Consider the following 17,062-nt stretch of genomic DNA (forward strand, 5'->3'; position numbering starts at 1 on the left):
AAGTGAGCGATGTTAGGACCCAATGTTCTTAAAGGTTACAATACACAATGTTACATGTGACATAGTAAGAGGATTAATCACCCTATTAGGCATCGCCTTGTGAGAAGATTTTAGAATATTTCATTAGAATGCCATCTTGTTAAAGGATTTACATAGACTATTAAGTCCTTCAATGACTGTTAGGTCAACCTTTGATTAAAAGGATTTCAAAACAAACTATTTACAATGATTAAGAAGAAAACAACAAGGTTTGATCTATATAATTAAAACTCACTTTCTAGTTTGAGTTCTTTGTTAAGTTTATGTGTTGATTATCTAATAAGACTTCCTTTTCACCTTTTTTCCTTGATTCACTTGGAAAGCCTTCAATAAATAATCCTTCTCTTCTCAAAAAACTTAAGCTTTAGATAAAAAAATGTGATAGGAAGGGTGATTTGGGAGGGCAGTTTGCAACTCTATATGTTGGCAGTGCATCTGATTCATGTGGCATTGCTAGCCCACCCTGTTGCAAGTGAATACTATTGTGTCCATTTTTCTTTCATTTTTGGTTTTTCATGTTGTATTATGTTTTTCCTTCTTCGTGTTCCCTGGCCTAGATTTTGTGTGGGCTTTTCTTGGTTTTTTTAATATGCTAGTTTGAGTTGGTTGTTCAGCCCCTATGTTGTCTTGCGTATGTGATTGGGGTTGATGGAAGGTAATGATGTGGCCATGGAAAGTGAGCCGCTGGGGGATCTTGTGTGCAAGAATGATGAGAAGTCAAGGGTTGATAATGATTCAAATAATGATAAACTAGAGATCTCTGATAATGATGGAAAGAAGGGTGTTTGTGAAGTTATCATGGATAATGGTAGTTCTGAGAACAAGTGTGAGAAGCCTTTGTATAAGGTAGTCCTTACAAAGACTTGGGTGATAGTTTTCCCTAAACAAACTTGCTTTGACAATAGTTTTGAAAGGATTCCAGTTGTTGAGTGTTTTAATGGAAGTGGAAGGTTTGCAAGCCATAGAGATACACTAGATTTAGGAAAATATGGAGAAGTCACATAGAAACACGAACATAGAAATGGTAGGAACACTTCTAACTGTTTGAAAACCCTAACCTTCTCTCCCAATGAAGATATCGTTAAAGCTATTAGAGCAGAGCAAAGTAGGTTAAGAAACATTGCCATATTCTTTGTTTGTTTAGATTCTAATGCTTTGTCTTCATGCAAATTTCTTGATGATTGATTAAATTTTGTGTAGGGAATTTTTTTTGGCTTACATGTTAATTTCTACAAAATGATTCAAAAAGGGCTTTTCATTATTTTAGAAAAAAAAACTCATACTATGTAGGAAAGAATATTAAAGAAGGGTTTTTGAAATGTTGGTCATTCTTTTTTCAGAGTTTATCCTTGGTCATCTAATGGTAAGTTTGATGAAGTCATTAAAAAATCCATTCCGAATTTGGTGGAAAATAAGAATCTTCAAGCCAAAATTTGGCCATTTGTCTCCCATATTTTGAAACCCCTTAGGTTGATCTTGCAAATAGAAGAGTCTAGGGTTACTCTTCCACATTTAAATGTGCATTTTCTTGTGGTTCTAGATCTAGATGTCATCTTTCTTGATATTATATCCCTAAATTTAGAGGAAGAATTCTTTTCTTGGGAAGTTTCTCTATTGGGTGATTTACATGCATGTTTTCATTGTGAACTTAATGGCCACATTAAGAAGAATTGTCCGACCCACAATTTTCATTTTAAGAAAGCCAAGGTGAATTTTGATAATACCAAGGAAGGAATCATTGAAAAGGTCAATGTGGTTGAGGTTTCAAATAAGGATGGTTTACCATTTACTCCAAATAGAAAATTAGACGGTGGTATGTCTAATCAGTCCATGCCAACCAAAAGCACTTCTGAAGCTAATTCCTTGAAATGTGGTGGGTTTGTCTCTTTAGATAATCATTTATATGATAAAGACTTTGAGGTGATTCTGGTTGGTCAAGCTAGTTAGATTCATGCTGAAGTTCATCCCATGGCTTGAGTTGTTTTAATGTCAGAGGTGGTTGAGGTTAATATTGATGAGATCTACACTAGATTCAATGCTCAACAACTTGCTATCATATCCATTAAAGAGAAGGAAAAGGCTTTTAATAATAGGCTAGTACATTTGACCCCATTTTTCGACCAAAATTTTTGCCCATCTATTAGAATGTTTTAGATTGGTCAAAATATGAAAGGAAAAATATGTTTTTTTAAAAGTCCATGCTCGTGTTGGTGAACATTTTGACCAACATGAGTTTAACATGTCAAAAATGAAAAAGGTTTCCCATTTCATTGTTATGTTTTGTACACACAGGAGCTACACAATAATTTTCTTTGGTTTTCACAGAGCACGGGTGCTGCAGGATCAAAGGAGCAGGGTTTCCAACTAAGAGCTAACAATGCACACTTGAGGTGATCTATGAGGCAATGTGTGAAGGGTTCTCAAAGAGCGACGAGTGAAGCAACACACATGAGGAGGTGTTGGATTCCCTGAATCTATATACAAGCAATAACATATTCAATGACATGGTTTGTGATTTGGCATCTGACCTAGGTTTTGAAACTGTAGCAAATGTCTGGCCGATGACTCATATTCAAGGAATATGTTAATTATAGATTTCATTTGAATGTTGAAGATCATTCTATTGCATTTCAAGGTTAATGAAGAATGTCACCAACATGGTTTATAGAGTTCTCATCTATGAAATGCATTGATGATTTCAAGACCACTGGTTATATATTTGTGATATTTTCATGGGGAGTTATTTCATTTTGACTGTACTTATGGATAAGGGATTTGTCTAATCTTTTTTCTTGTGCAAATTTTGGAAAGGCCCAAACACATAAATCTGAAATATATTTTACTTTTAGGCATGTACTTGAGTATTATTTTACTTCTCAACTCTTCTTACTACTAATAATTTGTAATTAGAGTAGTCCAATTTTGAAGTAATTCTTAACTAAAATACCATCTTTCCCATGTCTAAAAATTGCATTTCCAAGTGAGGGTTGCTCCTTGGATATGACTACAATAAATGACTGACTTTATATTTTGAACTCCTCTTCCATTAACTCTTCATCAAACAAGTAAGATTTCAGGTTCCCTTCACATTGCTTGAAAACATTGTATACCAAGTTATAAGTAGTTGTAGAAATAATTTGTATTTGGTTTTGAACAACGAATAACAAAGATATGATAGGCTGGGAAATAACATCCCTTTCAGCAATAATTGAAGCTAGAATGATCCTCATGTAATCATGAATGTATTTGTCATGATCCTCCTAATAGCAATGAGGAAATTATGAAACATTTGATGTCACCTAACAAATAAAAACTTTTGAAAATCAATTGAAAGATCTCCCTTATTTTATCATCCTTCTCAGGAACCCATGGAGTTATAGTTCTTATAAATTCACTCATGCAGTGAGTAAAAACAAGTCCCACCTTCTTATCTTTTTGATTTAGCAACCTATGCTCACCCAAGAAGGTCATTATTGGAACCATTTCTATTTGAATCACTTTGGAAGGTGGTTGATCCACTCTATGCAAATAGTTCACTAGATCCACCACTGATGTAAGTAAAACATCTTTTGACAAAGACATGTCACCAAGTTTATGTTCTATAGTAGAGAGCTCTTTTCTCCACTTTCTGTCATCTGCCAAACTTGTAAAATGATTCATCTTAGTATTTGTTCTTTTTTCTTCTTTCATTAACCCTTCTTCAAGGCTATCTTCTAATTCTTCTTTCGTTATTCTTTTGATCTACTACATTAAGTTCATTTACAATGCCTCAAGATTATGACCACACTTAATAATTCGCCAAAGGGAATTTGTTTCTTAAACCCCTCTTGCTTGCTTTTTGGTACTCTTCAAAGATTTGAATAGCTTCATATATGTAACTTCTCTTTTCATTTGTCTTTAGTTTTAACATTTTAATTTTAGACTCTAATGTACTCTTCAATGCTTCAAGTCCCATTATCCTGGGTTCTTTCTCTTTCAAGAATGAGTCTTTTGACTCTGATTGAGTGCTTGATTCAAGATCCATTTCCTTTGTCCTTTTTATTATGTAGTGCAGTGGTACCTATCAAAAGATTCAATAGCCTTGACCTTCTCTGGTTCATTTGTGTACTCATCAAAGACTGCGATGACCTCATGCATAGGTATAGTATTACCTGACAAACATAAATATTTGGCAAAATTTAAAAGATTTTTCATCTTTTGATATTTGTTATACCATCCAGCAATTTTAGAGGCTGCTATTTCATTATCCTTTTCTTCCATTTCTGTAATCATCCTTAACATCCTAGACTAGAAGGATTTTGTCTTTGGCACCACTATAAAGACCTTAAGGTCTGTATGATATGAACTTTGTTTTTATAAACTATTTAAACCTCAAAACAAATAACTATACATAACATCGATTCAAGAAAAGAAACAATCAATTATACTTATGCAGTCTCAAAGCATCCCATTTTTAGCCAACATCTATAAATTTAAGAATATATTTACTCTTGAAATTGATATAAAATTTCTTTACAATGCTAATTTAAGCTTTCAAATCACACAAAACTCAATAGAGAGAGTTTGAATAGTAATGCACAACAGATGATAACTCTCAAGGGTTTCATCCTAAGACCATGTAGAGCTCAAACAACAACATACAATAGAAAAGATGATCTCCTGGTAATTTCATCCCAAGATCCAAATTTTGCATAGATAATAAAAAATAAAATAAAATAAAATAAAGAATAATTATAACTTTTTTCAAGAAGAAAAAATTGCACAGTTGGTAGCAATTTATTGTTTCCTTCTCAGAGACATTTGTCACTACAAGACAAAATTGGGCTTCTTCAAGAATTCAATGGTTCATACTAGAAGATTCAAGACTAAAATCTGTTTCTTTACTTCCTACACCAGATAAGACCACATGGCTGGTAGCAATCTAATCTTTTCCTACTCTTTCTAGAAGGAGATGAAACTTCATAGTTGGTAACCAACACTACCATCTAGGTTAGGTGCTTGCTAGCATTACCATCAAGGCCAGGTGGATTGAACTTTATGGGTTCATCACATACAAGTTTGAACACACAATCTAAATGTGAAGCTTCTCAATTCCAACTCTACAAGTTTGTCAAGCTTGGCTGACTCGGCTAAGTTTGGGTCTTGCTACAGCCAACCCAACTCTACACTAACAAAGTTTAGAGGAGATTCTATAAGTCTTAGAATGTTGGGATTTAATAAATGGTTATAAGAAGGTATTAATGGTTGTGGATGAACTACCCACCAAATAGCATTGTCATTGTCATATTTTTGTGAGCATTCATATATGTAAACAAATTGGGCATCAAGATTAGTAGGAATGATCATGAGGGAGTTCCATTGTTTAGCATGCTTTAGCAAAAATACTTTTTGGATGGTTGAACTCTTGAGAAGACTTGGTTTACCTTATGGTGCTGATTGATACTATGTGGTGTTTATTTTTTGCCATTTTAATTCCACTACATCACAAATATGATCATATCCTGATGTAGTCAATGACAAGTAGAACATTCAACCTCACAAGAGATGGTCTCTTGTGAATCATTCCGTGTGAAAATATGCATCATATAGATTGATTTCATTCAATAAATGTGTAGTTGATTCCCAAAAGGGTGACATCTATATCTTTCAAAAGTTATGCTACTAGATGTTGGGCTCGATCTGTCATAATGAGTTGCTTTATATTCCTCCTATGACCTTACTCTAAATCTCTCTAGGATAGATGTTTATTATTAAATTCATTCTCTACTTTGCATGTTATATAGCAGCTTGAGGTGTCCCTTATTGCTTGCATGGTGGTAATAGCTAATGTTTGTTTGTAGAAAAAGGGTGAAGTTGAATTCCTTTTTCTGAAGAGATGAGATACTTACTACAAACTCTCACGAGGAAATAGGAAGTTGACAAGCACATTAGGGATACATTGGACAAAGTTTTGGTTCTTCATTTTGGAAGGGCCACAAATATTGTCTGTATGCAGCTTGATGAAATTGTAATGTTTCCTCTCTAATGCCTACCCTATTTTTTAATTATAAGGAGTTTTTGATGGATTATGGACTTGTTGACATTAATTTTATTATTTTCTATACAACCTCACTATTTCTATAGCTTGCAAAATGTGCACGCGAAGTGTCAAAGTTTGCATCAATAGCTTTCGTGGATGTGAATGCTGAGGAAATTCAAGTTTATATCAAGTATTTTGACATTACTTCGATACCTGTTACAATCTTCTTCTTTAATGCACAATACATGAAGATGGATTCTTGGCATTTCATACATCCTATTTGAAATCAATTTTGAAATCAAGTAAGAATTATAATAAAATTATGTTGCACATGTTGGTGGGAATAAATTTTATATTTTGGACTAAAAAACATATTTATTATTAGTAATTGCACTATAAACTTTAGACTTCTGCTATGGGTGAATCTCATTATAAAATGCAGCTATAGCCTGGTTATTAAATTCATTACTAGAATTTAGAAATTATATTTTATAACCTTTGATGTTCCATCTTCAATAGGATTCCATACCATACTAAATGGATAGGTGCATTCCATCAAAAATAAGATTTTATTGATGTTGTGGAGGTATGAAATAGAGAAAAATGAACATTTTATTGATGTTTGACCAGCATTTTGTTCCAAAATATATTTCTTCTTTAAGCATTCTAGCTCTTTGATAACATGTCTATCATCATGTCACTAATTCCTTTGGTCAATTTGTTTATGAAAATATTTTTTAGATTGGAGTTTGGTTGTGTTGGGCTCAGGTCATGTAGTCACTAGTACATTTGACCCCATTTTTAGACCAAAATTTTTGACCATTTATTAACATGGGGTCAAATTCATCATAATGGGCAAGAAAAAATGTCCTCTTTATAAAATTCATGCCCGTGTTGGTCAAAATTTTGACCAACAAGGGCTTGTTATATTAAAATAAAAAATGTTCTATTTTTCACATGTCATAATTCATTAAAATGATTAAAATCCACTTCATCTACTAATTCAGGTTAGCACCTCATTTGAAGAAGCTTCAGACCCTCAACAATGTCAATAGGTTTCTTCATTTGTTGAAGCAACATGACTGCACTAAAGTCAAAATTGCCCGTATAATGAGGTATGAGCCCCAACTTATGGTATTTGTAGATAAAGTATTGGAACCTAAGATCAAACTGCTAGAAGATTTTGGTTTCGTGGATCAAAATCTAGCCAAACTTTCGAGCATATACCCAAGCATATTAACACATAGCCTCAAGACCCAACTTCCCAAGATGACATTTTTGTAGAACGTATTTCAGTCTAAGGATGTGCTTGTCAAAGGCCTCTTAAGAGATCCATGACTTCTTGGTTATAACTTGGAGAAGACCCCGAGGTCCTCCCTTGCTTTTTGGGAAGGATGCAAATTTTGTGGGCTGAAGCTCATAAGCTTCTTAAAAATAAATCTTTGTGTTCTCAAAAACACTTCTCTGAGACTTGCACATGTTGATTTATTCACAAGAGTTTTTCTTACTAGAGAGGGAAAATGTTGAAATATAGAGTAAATTTAGTGACTATTAGCAGCATGGAAATGTTAGAGGCAAATATAGAGAATTTCAAACTCTATGGACTATTGACTCAAGAAACATGCTAACTACTCGAAGCTGCCCCTCAGGTCATTTCATTGTCAAAGGAACATGTTAGTGAAAAGATGAAATTACTAGTTAATAAGATGGAGCTCCTTATAGATTATGTAGTGCAGCATGCTAGCTTGTTGAAAATTAATTTAGAAAAGAGTATGAGGCCCAGATGTCTAGTTTTGCAAAAAATTAGAACCATGGGTTGCCTTGACCTTCTTCTTTTGATGTCATTGTTGATGCCAGAGGTACAATTTATTAGAAGGATTATAAAAGGGCATCCTGAATCTAAAACACTGATCAAAATTTTTGAAAATTCCATCTCCAATGCCCCCAACTCCAATCGCATAAAAAGATCAAGAACTTACTTTTCCAAGTTAAAGTGAGAGTCAGAACTCAAAAGTCACAAGATGATGGGGAGACAACCCATGCAAAGAATGGACACAACAAGAAAGGGAAATTTTATTAACTTTGTAAATAAGCTAATACATTCAGTACAAAGAAAATAGATTTCTTAAAGATGCCCTAAGGGCTTACAATAACATAAATCTGGGGATAATTTCTCCTTTCAGTACCTCCTCTCAAACTCCACTCTAAACTACCTTTTACAATGTCAAAAATATCCTTAAATAGAACTCAGAGGGTTAAGGACTAGGAATACATTCTAGAAAGTGCTAGTAGGCATCCACCGACCAAATAGAAGGCTCCAGAAGCTGCATTAGAAGTTGACGCAAATCTAGAAGAATCCAAAAATGGTAACCAAACTTTCGGGAGGCATAACTTCTGAACTGTAGCTCCAATTGACAAACCGTTTACATTTTTGGAAAGCTCTCAAAGTTCTCTATAGCCCTATGGACAAGCTCTACTCATTCCCCATTTTTTGTCCCTTTTTGAGGTCATTTAATGCCCCTAACCTAACTTTGAAGCATTCTTAAGAGGTCTCCAAAACTCAAAAAATTGCGATAACTTTCAAACTGTAGGGCCTTTTGACCTGATTCTTTTTCTAGAATGCTCTAAATTACAATTACATTCATCTGGCCAATTTACACCTCCTAGTTCACCAAAATGATGGCTCAATTACATACTCCTAGTTTTGGCATTTACACGTATCCCAAGGTGTTCAAATACTCTATCCTAGAATGCTGATAGTAGAATTGTGAGAGTTGGAACCTTTATTCGACCCAAATGGGTATCCAGAAAATGAGAACACACGAAATAAAAACTAAGTCTATGTACATTTGTTTTTGGGTGACACAGGATTGCCCTTATACCTCTGGATGCTCTTGCATCAGACACCTAGGGTAGATTTAAAAGTGACCCTGTCACTTTATGAATGGTAGAGGAAATCCCAAATGGGAAACCTCAGTTGCTGAAATCCAAGTTGAGTCCTCTATCGATCGTCCTTTCCACTTGACCAATTACTCTTCATACTGCCTATTTCTGGTACTCCTACCCACACGATGATCTAGAATGTCTTCTATCTCCTCCTTCTTAGAAGCAAGAATTGGACATTGCTCTAACACCAGCTCCTCATCTGCACCATCATCATGATACTCTGTTAAGTTTGTGATGTTGAAAGTAGGAGAAATGTGAACACCATCTGGTAGCTCCACCTCATATGCATTTCCTAAGTCATGTTTCTTCAAAATTTTGCAGGGGCCAAATTTCTTCATTTTCAGCTTGTTGTAAGTACCGGCTAGAAATCTTTCTTTTCGTAAGTGCACCATGACTAGATCCTCTACTTGAAATTCTTTATGTCTTCTCTTTTGATCAGCCCTAGCTTTATACTCTTGATTCATCTTGGTAATGTGTGCTTGAAACTCCTCATGTAGATGCTTGATATGTTCAACAAATTCTTCAGCTTCAGCACTTGTCCTTTCCCCTTGCTCTGTCTTCCTCAATTTTGGTGCAGTCCCTGGGCTACTTCCATATACAATTTGGAATGGTGATTTCCAGTACTCCTATTTATAGAGTTATTGTAAGAAAACTCTACTTGTGGTAGAATCAAATCCCATCCCTTGGGCTTATCCCCAACTAAACATCTCAGCAAATTGCCCAGACTTCTGTTTACCACTTCTGTTTGCCCATCAGTCTGTGGGTGATGCGTGGAACTAAATTTCAAGTCTATCTTCAACTTCTTCCACAATGTCCTCCAGAAATACCCCACAAATTTAGTATCTCTATTAGAAACTATACTCCTTGGAAGACCATGTAGTCTTACCACCTCTCTAAAAAACAAGTTCACAATATGGAAAACATCATGAGTCTTGTGGCATGGAATGAAATGTGCCATTTTGGAGAACATATCAAACACCAGAAATACTAAGTCATTACCACGTTGTGTCCTTGGCAATCCAAGAACAAAATCCATACTTATGTCCTCCCATGGCCTTGATGGAATAGGAAATGGATGATATAGTCCAGTATTGTGACTAAATCCCTTGGCAACTTGACAAACCTGGCAACTCTGTACAAACTTCTTCACATCTTGTGAAATTTGATGCCAAAAATAATGTTCTCTAAGAATGGAAATGGTCTTATCTTGACCAAAATGTCCTACCATCCCTTTTATGTGTTTCTCCTTAATCAGATTTTCCCTCATGGAACTCCTTAGAATGCACAATTGACTACCCTTGAACAACATGCCATCTTGAATCAAATAGTCTAACCACTTGGTTCTATCTACACCAGCAAGTGCTTTACAAGCTTTCCATGCTTCAGCAAAATCAGGATCCTCAGGGTACAAATTCTTGAGTTCATCAAACCCAACTACTTCAACCTGCATTACTGTAAGCAACAACTGTCTCCTACTCAGTGCATCTGCAACCTTGTTAGATTTTCCACTTCTATGCTTCAACACAAATGTATAACTCTGCAAGAACTCTACCCACTTCATATGGCTTTGATTTAATTTACCTTGGCTATTTAGGTACTGTAAATCCTAATGATCAATATACAAAACAAATTCCTTTGGCAATAAATAATGCCTCCATTTCTTTAAGCCCTAAACTATTGCATAGAACTCTTGATCATAAACAAAATACTTCTTCTTGGCATCATTCAATTTTTTGTTAAAATATGCAATAGGCTTACCTTATTGGCTTAATACAGCCCCAATAGCACTACCACTAGCATCACAATCCACCTGGAACACCTTTCTAAAATTTGGAAGTGCCAACATAGGTTTTTCTATCACCTTCTTCTTTAGCAATTCAAAACTTCTCATAGCTGTTGCAGTCCATTTGAACTCTTTTCTATCCCCTCTTATTGTGTCAGTTAGGGGTGCACATATGCCACTGAAATTCTTAATAAACTTTCTGTAAAAACTAACCAGACCATGAAATGATCTTACCTCAGTAGCAGACCTTGGAGTAGGCCATTCCAAGATGGCTTTTACCTTCTCTGGATCCATTTTGAGACCTTCAGGTGATATAACAAACCCAAAATAGACTAACTCTCTTTTTGCAAAGATACACTTCTTCAAATTAATTAACAATTTCTCTTCCCTTAACCTTTCAAGGACACTACGAATATTCAATAAATGTTCTTCCAAAGTCTTGCTGAAAATTAAAATATCATCCAAATAGACAATAACAAATTTTCCCAAGAACTTCTTAAGTACCTCATTCATAAGCCACATGAAGGTGCTTGGGGCATTTGTCAATTTAAAGGGCATGACTAACCACTCATAAAGATCCTTCTTGGTCTTGAAGGCTTTTTTCCACTCATCTCCTTCTTGTATCCATATCTGATGATAGCCACTCTTGAGATCTATCTTTGTGAAGTACTGAGCTCCACTCAAGCAGTCCATAAGATCATCCATCCTTGGCAAAGGAAACCGGTACTTGATGGTTATCCTATTTATAGCTCGAGAATCTATACACATCCTCCACTCTCCATCCTTCTTTGGTGCAAGTACTGTACTCTTCTGAATCAAGCCCTTCCTCAATAGCTCCTGAACCTATCTGTTTAGCTCCTCTATTTCAGTAGGAGTCATCCTGTGAGCACCCTTGTTAGGCAAAGTTTCTCCTAGAATCAGATCTATCTAATGACTGATTTTCCTTACTAGTGGCAATCCTTCTAGAACATTATCAGAGATAATATCTCCAGATTCACCTAGTAAATTTGAAACTTCAAGTGGTATTTCACTACTACCTTCTTTATCTTTCCTATAAATCAAAGCATAGCACATACGTTGATGTTTCATTCCATCTAAAAAATTCCTTCCATCAACAAGACAAATCCTAGCACTACTACATACCTTTTCACCTTCCCTTTTCATGGGCTTCAGTTTGTGGAAAACTCCATCCTTTGTTAGAGAATATGTGTTTGCATGACCATCATGTACTGCATGTCTATCAAACTACCATGGTCTACCCAACAGTAGATGGCAAACATCCATTATAATAACATCACAGAGAACTTCATCATGGTAACTCCCAATTTTCAATTTCACAAGACATTATTCACTTACTAGGACCTTATGATCATCTTTTACCCAAGAAATCTGATAGGCCTGGGGATGTCTCTCCCTCTTGAGCTTCAGCTTAGTGACCATCTCCTCTGATACCAAGTTATCAGTGCTACCACCATCAATGATCACGTCACAACATTTATCCTCACACTTGCATCTAGTATCAAACAAACTCCTTCTTTGTCTTGGTTCAATCTCACCACTTAGTAGGACCCTTTTATTCACCAAGGTCTCTCCTCTTTCTACATCCTTTGAATGTGATGATTGTGCATCCTCATCCACATGAGCAACCTTAGCTTGGCCCTTAGCTCTCCTATCTGTCCTTCCTTGTCATTGAGGGCATTCAAAGGCACGATGACCTTCTTTATTGCAATGGAAATAGGTACCACAGAAGCCTCCTCTTCCTTTTCCATGTCCTCTACCTCTTCCTCTTTGATTTCCAAAGTCTTGATCACAAGAGCGGTTGAAACCCTCATTCCTCTGGTTCCTGCTAGTACCCACATCTTCATTTTTCTTTTGGGTTTCATTTTGACCTCTAGATGACCTACTGCTTCCCCTTCCTCCTTGACCATGCCCTCTTTGTCTCCCTTCAAACCTCTTCTTCAGATTCTCTTCAACTCATAGGGAAAATTGGTATGCCTCTTCAACGCTGGTTATTCTTACCAAACTTAATTCCTCCTGGATGCTAGGTCACAACCCACTGATATAACAAGAAACCTTCTCCTTATTTGCTTCTGCATGCCCTGCTCTAATCAAAAGTTGATAAAACTCCTCTATATATTCTTTGATTGATCTTCCTACTTTCTTTAGCCCATGCATCTTCTTAAACAAATCAAGCTCGTAGTCCATAGGAATGAACTGCTTCTTCAATTTGTCCACCATGCGATCCCACCTTGTGATCTTCTCCTTTCCTCTTCTATTTCTTTTCAATTGAACCTCTTGCCACTAGATTTTGGCATGGCCTTTCAGTTTAGCCTTTGCAAACTTAAGCCTATCTGGGTCCTTGATATCCTCATACTCAAAGTATTCTTCCAGTTCATTGATCCAGTCGACCAACTCATCTGGTTTTAGATTTTCTAAAAATACACCCACATCAATTGTAGGTCTTTTCCCAAATTTAGTAATGGCCCTAAAAAGCCTTCCTCTACCTGATTTAGAACCTCCCCATCAAATTCCCCTTCTGGTCCAATTTCTTCTTCTCCATTGTTATCCTCACTGTCGTCACCTATGGCAACATTTGTTCCTCTACGAAGCTCCTCCTGCAATGCTTGTACCTACCTTTGGAGGGCTCTAACCTCATCAGGATTAACAGCTCCGACCCTTCCACCATGCTCTCTTTATGGAGGCATCTTCTTAACTCAAACCCACAACCACATAGTCTTGGTGCAAACTGCCTCACAGTCGACACTCTGTCTACACACTTAAGAAAACCACCTCTGATACTACTTGATGAGGACACAACCCATGCACAGAATGGACACAACAAGAAAGGGAAATTTTATTAACTTTGTAGATAAGCTAATACATTTAGTACAGAGAAAATAGACTTCTTAAACATGCCCTAAGGGCTTACAATAACATAAATCTGGAGATAATTTCTCCTTTCAGTACGTCCTCTCAAACTCCACTCCAAACTGCCTTTTACAATGCCAAAAATGTTCTTAAATAGACCCTAGATGGTTAAGGACTAGGAATACATTCTAGAAAGTGCTAGTAGGCATCCACCAATCAAATAGAAGGCTCGAGAAGCTGTGTTAGAAGTCGATGCAAATCTAGAAGAATCCAAAAATGGTAACCGAACTTTTGGGAGGCATAACTTTTGAACCGTAGCTCCGATTGACGAACCGTTTACATTTTCGGAAAGCTCTCAAAATTCTCTATAGCCCTATGGACAAGTATAGCTTGTCCCCCATTTTTCAACCCTTTTCAAGGTCATTTAATGCCCCTAACCTTATTTTGAAGCATTTTTAGGAGGTCTCCAAAACTCGAAAAACTGTGATAACTTTCAAACCGTGGGGCCTTTTGACCTGATTCTTTTTTTGGAATGCTCTAAATTACAATTACATTAATCTAGCCAATTTACACCTCCTAGTTCACCAAAATGATGGCTCAATTACATACTTCTATTTTTTTGGCATTTACACGTATCCCAAGGTGTTCAAATACTCTATCCTAGAATGCTAATAGTGGAATTGTGAGAGTTGGAACCTTTATTTGACCCAAATGGGTATCCAAAAAATGAAAACACATGAAATAGAAACTAAGTCTAAGTACATTTTTTTTTGGGTGACACAAGATTGCCCTTATACCTCTGGGTGCTCCTGCATCACAAGAAGCTTATAATTTAGTCTATGTCAGAAGATAGGCAAGCCTTCCTCATTAAGGTATTGACTATGAGGTAAACAAGAGCTATGTAAGCATATCCTTTGCCATGCTTTCGTTGTCTAGTTTCTCTTCAAGCAAGGTAGGCATTGTTTTATTAAAATTTTAAAATGAGCTGATTTTTATTAGAATAGAAATTTGGAGTGATGTAATTGAAGTATTCAATTGTTGTTAGCTTTGTCACATATAATAGAAATTGCATCAATTATTTTCCAAATGGGAAATATGCTTTGACGTGGAGGGAACAACCAACTATGCATAATGTTTAGCTAACATATTTTTCAGACCCCAAATGTTTGCACACTTTGTAGTTTTTCTAATGTTTAATACTATTTAGAACACAAGTTAGCTTCTGTAAGATACGTGAAGTCAGTAAACAAAAATGGTAGGTTTTTAAATTTATTGTGGAAAATCATAAGAAACTAAACATCATCAAAAAATATCTAGTTGTAAGTTACTGAATAAATGGTTCTAAGCATAGTTTAAAAACTTTATGTGGAGATGAAGTATATTTTAAATGCTCATGTTGGTGTGTATGGAAGATAAGCTACTAATGATATTCAACATTCTCAATTGTTGAAGTCACCACCATAGATATTGTAGGCACATTATTAAATAACACATTGATATGTTAGGATTGTGATTTTTCCCATCTGTTTACTTTTGAAGTTTATGATTTTTGGACCATTCCTTAATCTTGTGCCCAAACACTATGTACTCTCAGGAATTTCCTTAATAGCTGATTATTCTAATGATGTACTCTATAAAGTGGCCACTTTTATGTGTTCTTCCAAATATTTGGTGCCTCTTGTAGCTGCTTTATCTAGAAATTTTAATTGAGAGTGTGAGAATTGGGAATAGAATTTTAAAAAAATTAATGGTCAAATTAGTGAACAACAAATGGATTTGATGGGGCTTGCATTGTCTTATAGAATGTAGAGGACTTTAGAAACTTTAGCTAAGACTAATGTCTATCCATTGGGCCAAAGTCACCTCCTATTACCTGATTTATCATTGCCCTTTAAATCTTGAATTCATTGCACAACTAAATTGCATCCCCTTTGAAGAATCACTAGTACATTTGACCCCATTTTTAGACCAAAATTTTTGACCATCTATTAATATGGAGTCAAATTGGTCAGAATAGGCAAGGAAAAATGTATTTTTTTTAAAATTCATGCCCATGTTGGTCAAAATTTTAACCAACATAGGCTTGTTGTGTCAAAATAAAAAAGGGTATTATTTCATGTGGGTTGATTTACGTGGGTTGCGAGTGGAACTATAGTTGGTCCATTTGGAGGATGGGCTCGTGGGCTGTAGAGGGTGAGAAGTCCTTTGGTTGGAGTGGTCGAACAAGGGTAACATTCATTTCCAAGCCATACACTGTAGAGAAACATGGACATGGATGGGCTAGGAAGAAAACTAGGCCTTGCAAAAGACAATAAGGTTATTGGGAAAGTCGAGGAGCCGAGAAATAATGTGCATTTTAATTCTTCCACTTTTGGTGTGGTATGTTTATCTAAGTAATGTATCAAATTTAGTGCAATTTTTATCATTTAGAATGCAATTTATTGGGAATATTCATCATTGAGTCCTTTTTTAACCCCTTTTCATCCACAAGGTGAGGTTTGCAAATCAGTTCTCTACTTTGAACTCGCTACTACAAAGTAATTTTTCTTGAACCTTATTTAGATGGGTTCATCTAATTTTACATTGAAAAGGATTGAGTCACTTCTTAAATTTATAGCATAATCCTTACAACAAAGATCATGCCACATGGCAGTAGTGAGATAAATAACACTGGGTTGAATCTTATTAATGTCATCTATCCTTGTCATTACACTACATTCCTCAGGATTGGATTTATGTTGCTGAGGAGGAAATAATTTAACAAGAGGAGAAATTATTCCTTGAACATTAGATGATTCCCATTTCTTACCCTTCATGGATTTCCAATTCTCATTCTTTATGATTTTATTAGAAAAAATGCAACAATGACATTTAATTTGCAATGATTGAATGCATTGTTTGTATAGATTAGAAGTTCCCTTTGATTGATAGAAGGCCATTAGGCTAAGTGGCATGTCTGAGAGGGCATATACCAGATCCTTGAATGCAAAGAAAAATGCTCTTTGAGTCAGGTAGGTTAATTATCTAAATTGAATTAGTTGCTATTCCTTGTCTATTTTCTTTTTTGACATTAATGGATTATATTAAAAAATGATGATGAGTCTACACTTTTAATTTACCTTGCAGGCCAAAGCTGGATATCCAAGAACTTGGAATCCAGTTTGGATGTCTTAGATTGATTGGGTCTACCCAAAGAGTCTTGTCTTTGTAAGTTCCATTTTCGTTGACTCAGCTTTTAGCTCTCAAATGGTTTGTTTACTTAAACTTTGGATGTTTTGCAACTTATTGGTCAAATATTTATATAGTACTCTATGGATCTTGAGAAACCAGGTTTCCTTAGTTTAGATTTCAGAACCCAAATGATTTGTTTTCTTGGATTTCCAATCTTTTGAAATTTATGGTTCAAA

At 35.5% G+C, this 17,062-nt stretch overlaps 1 pseudogene; it reads left to right on the top strand.

The window, feature by feature from the left end:
- The first annotated feature begins 687 nt into the window (after positions 1 to 687).
- The window catches only part of LOC149553217 (origin of replication complex subunit 6-like), an 18,529-nt pseudogene continuing 2,154 nt past the window's right edge, over positions 688 to 17,062 (top strand).

This window comes from Cupressus sempervirens, chromosome 6 (genome assembly GCF_028749045.1).
Source record: "Cupressus sempervirens isolate cs-2001-9-10 chromosome 6, ASM2874904v1, whole genome shotgun sequence".
NCBI classification, from domain to species: Eukaryota; Viridiplantae; Streptophyta; class Pinopsida; order Cupressales; family Cupressaceae; genus Cupressus; species Cupressus sempervirens.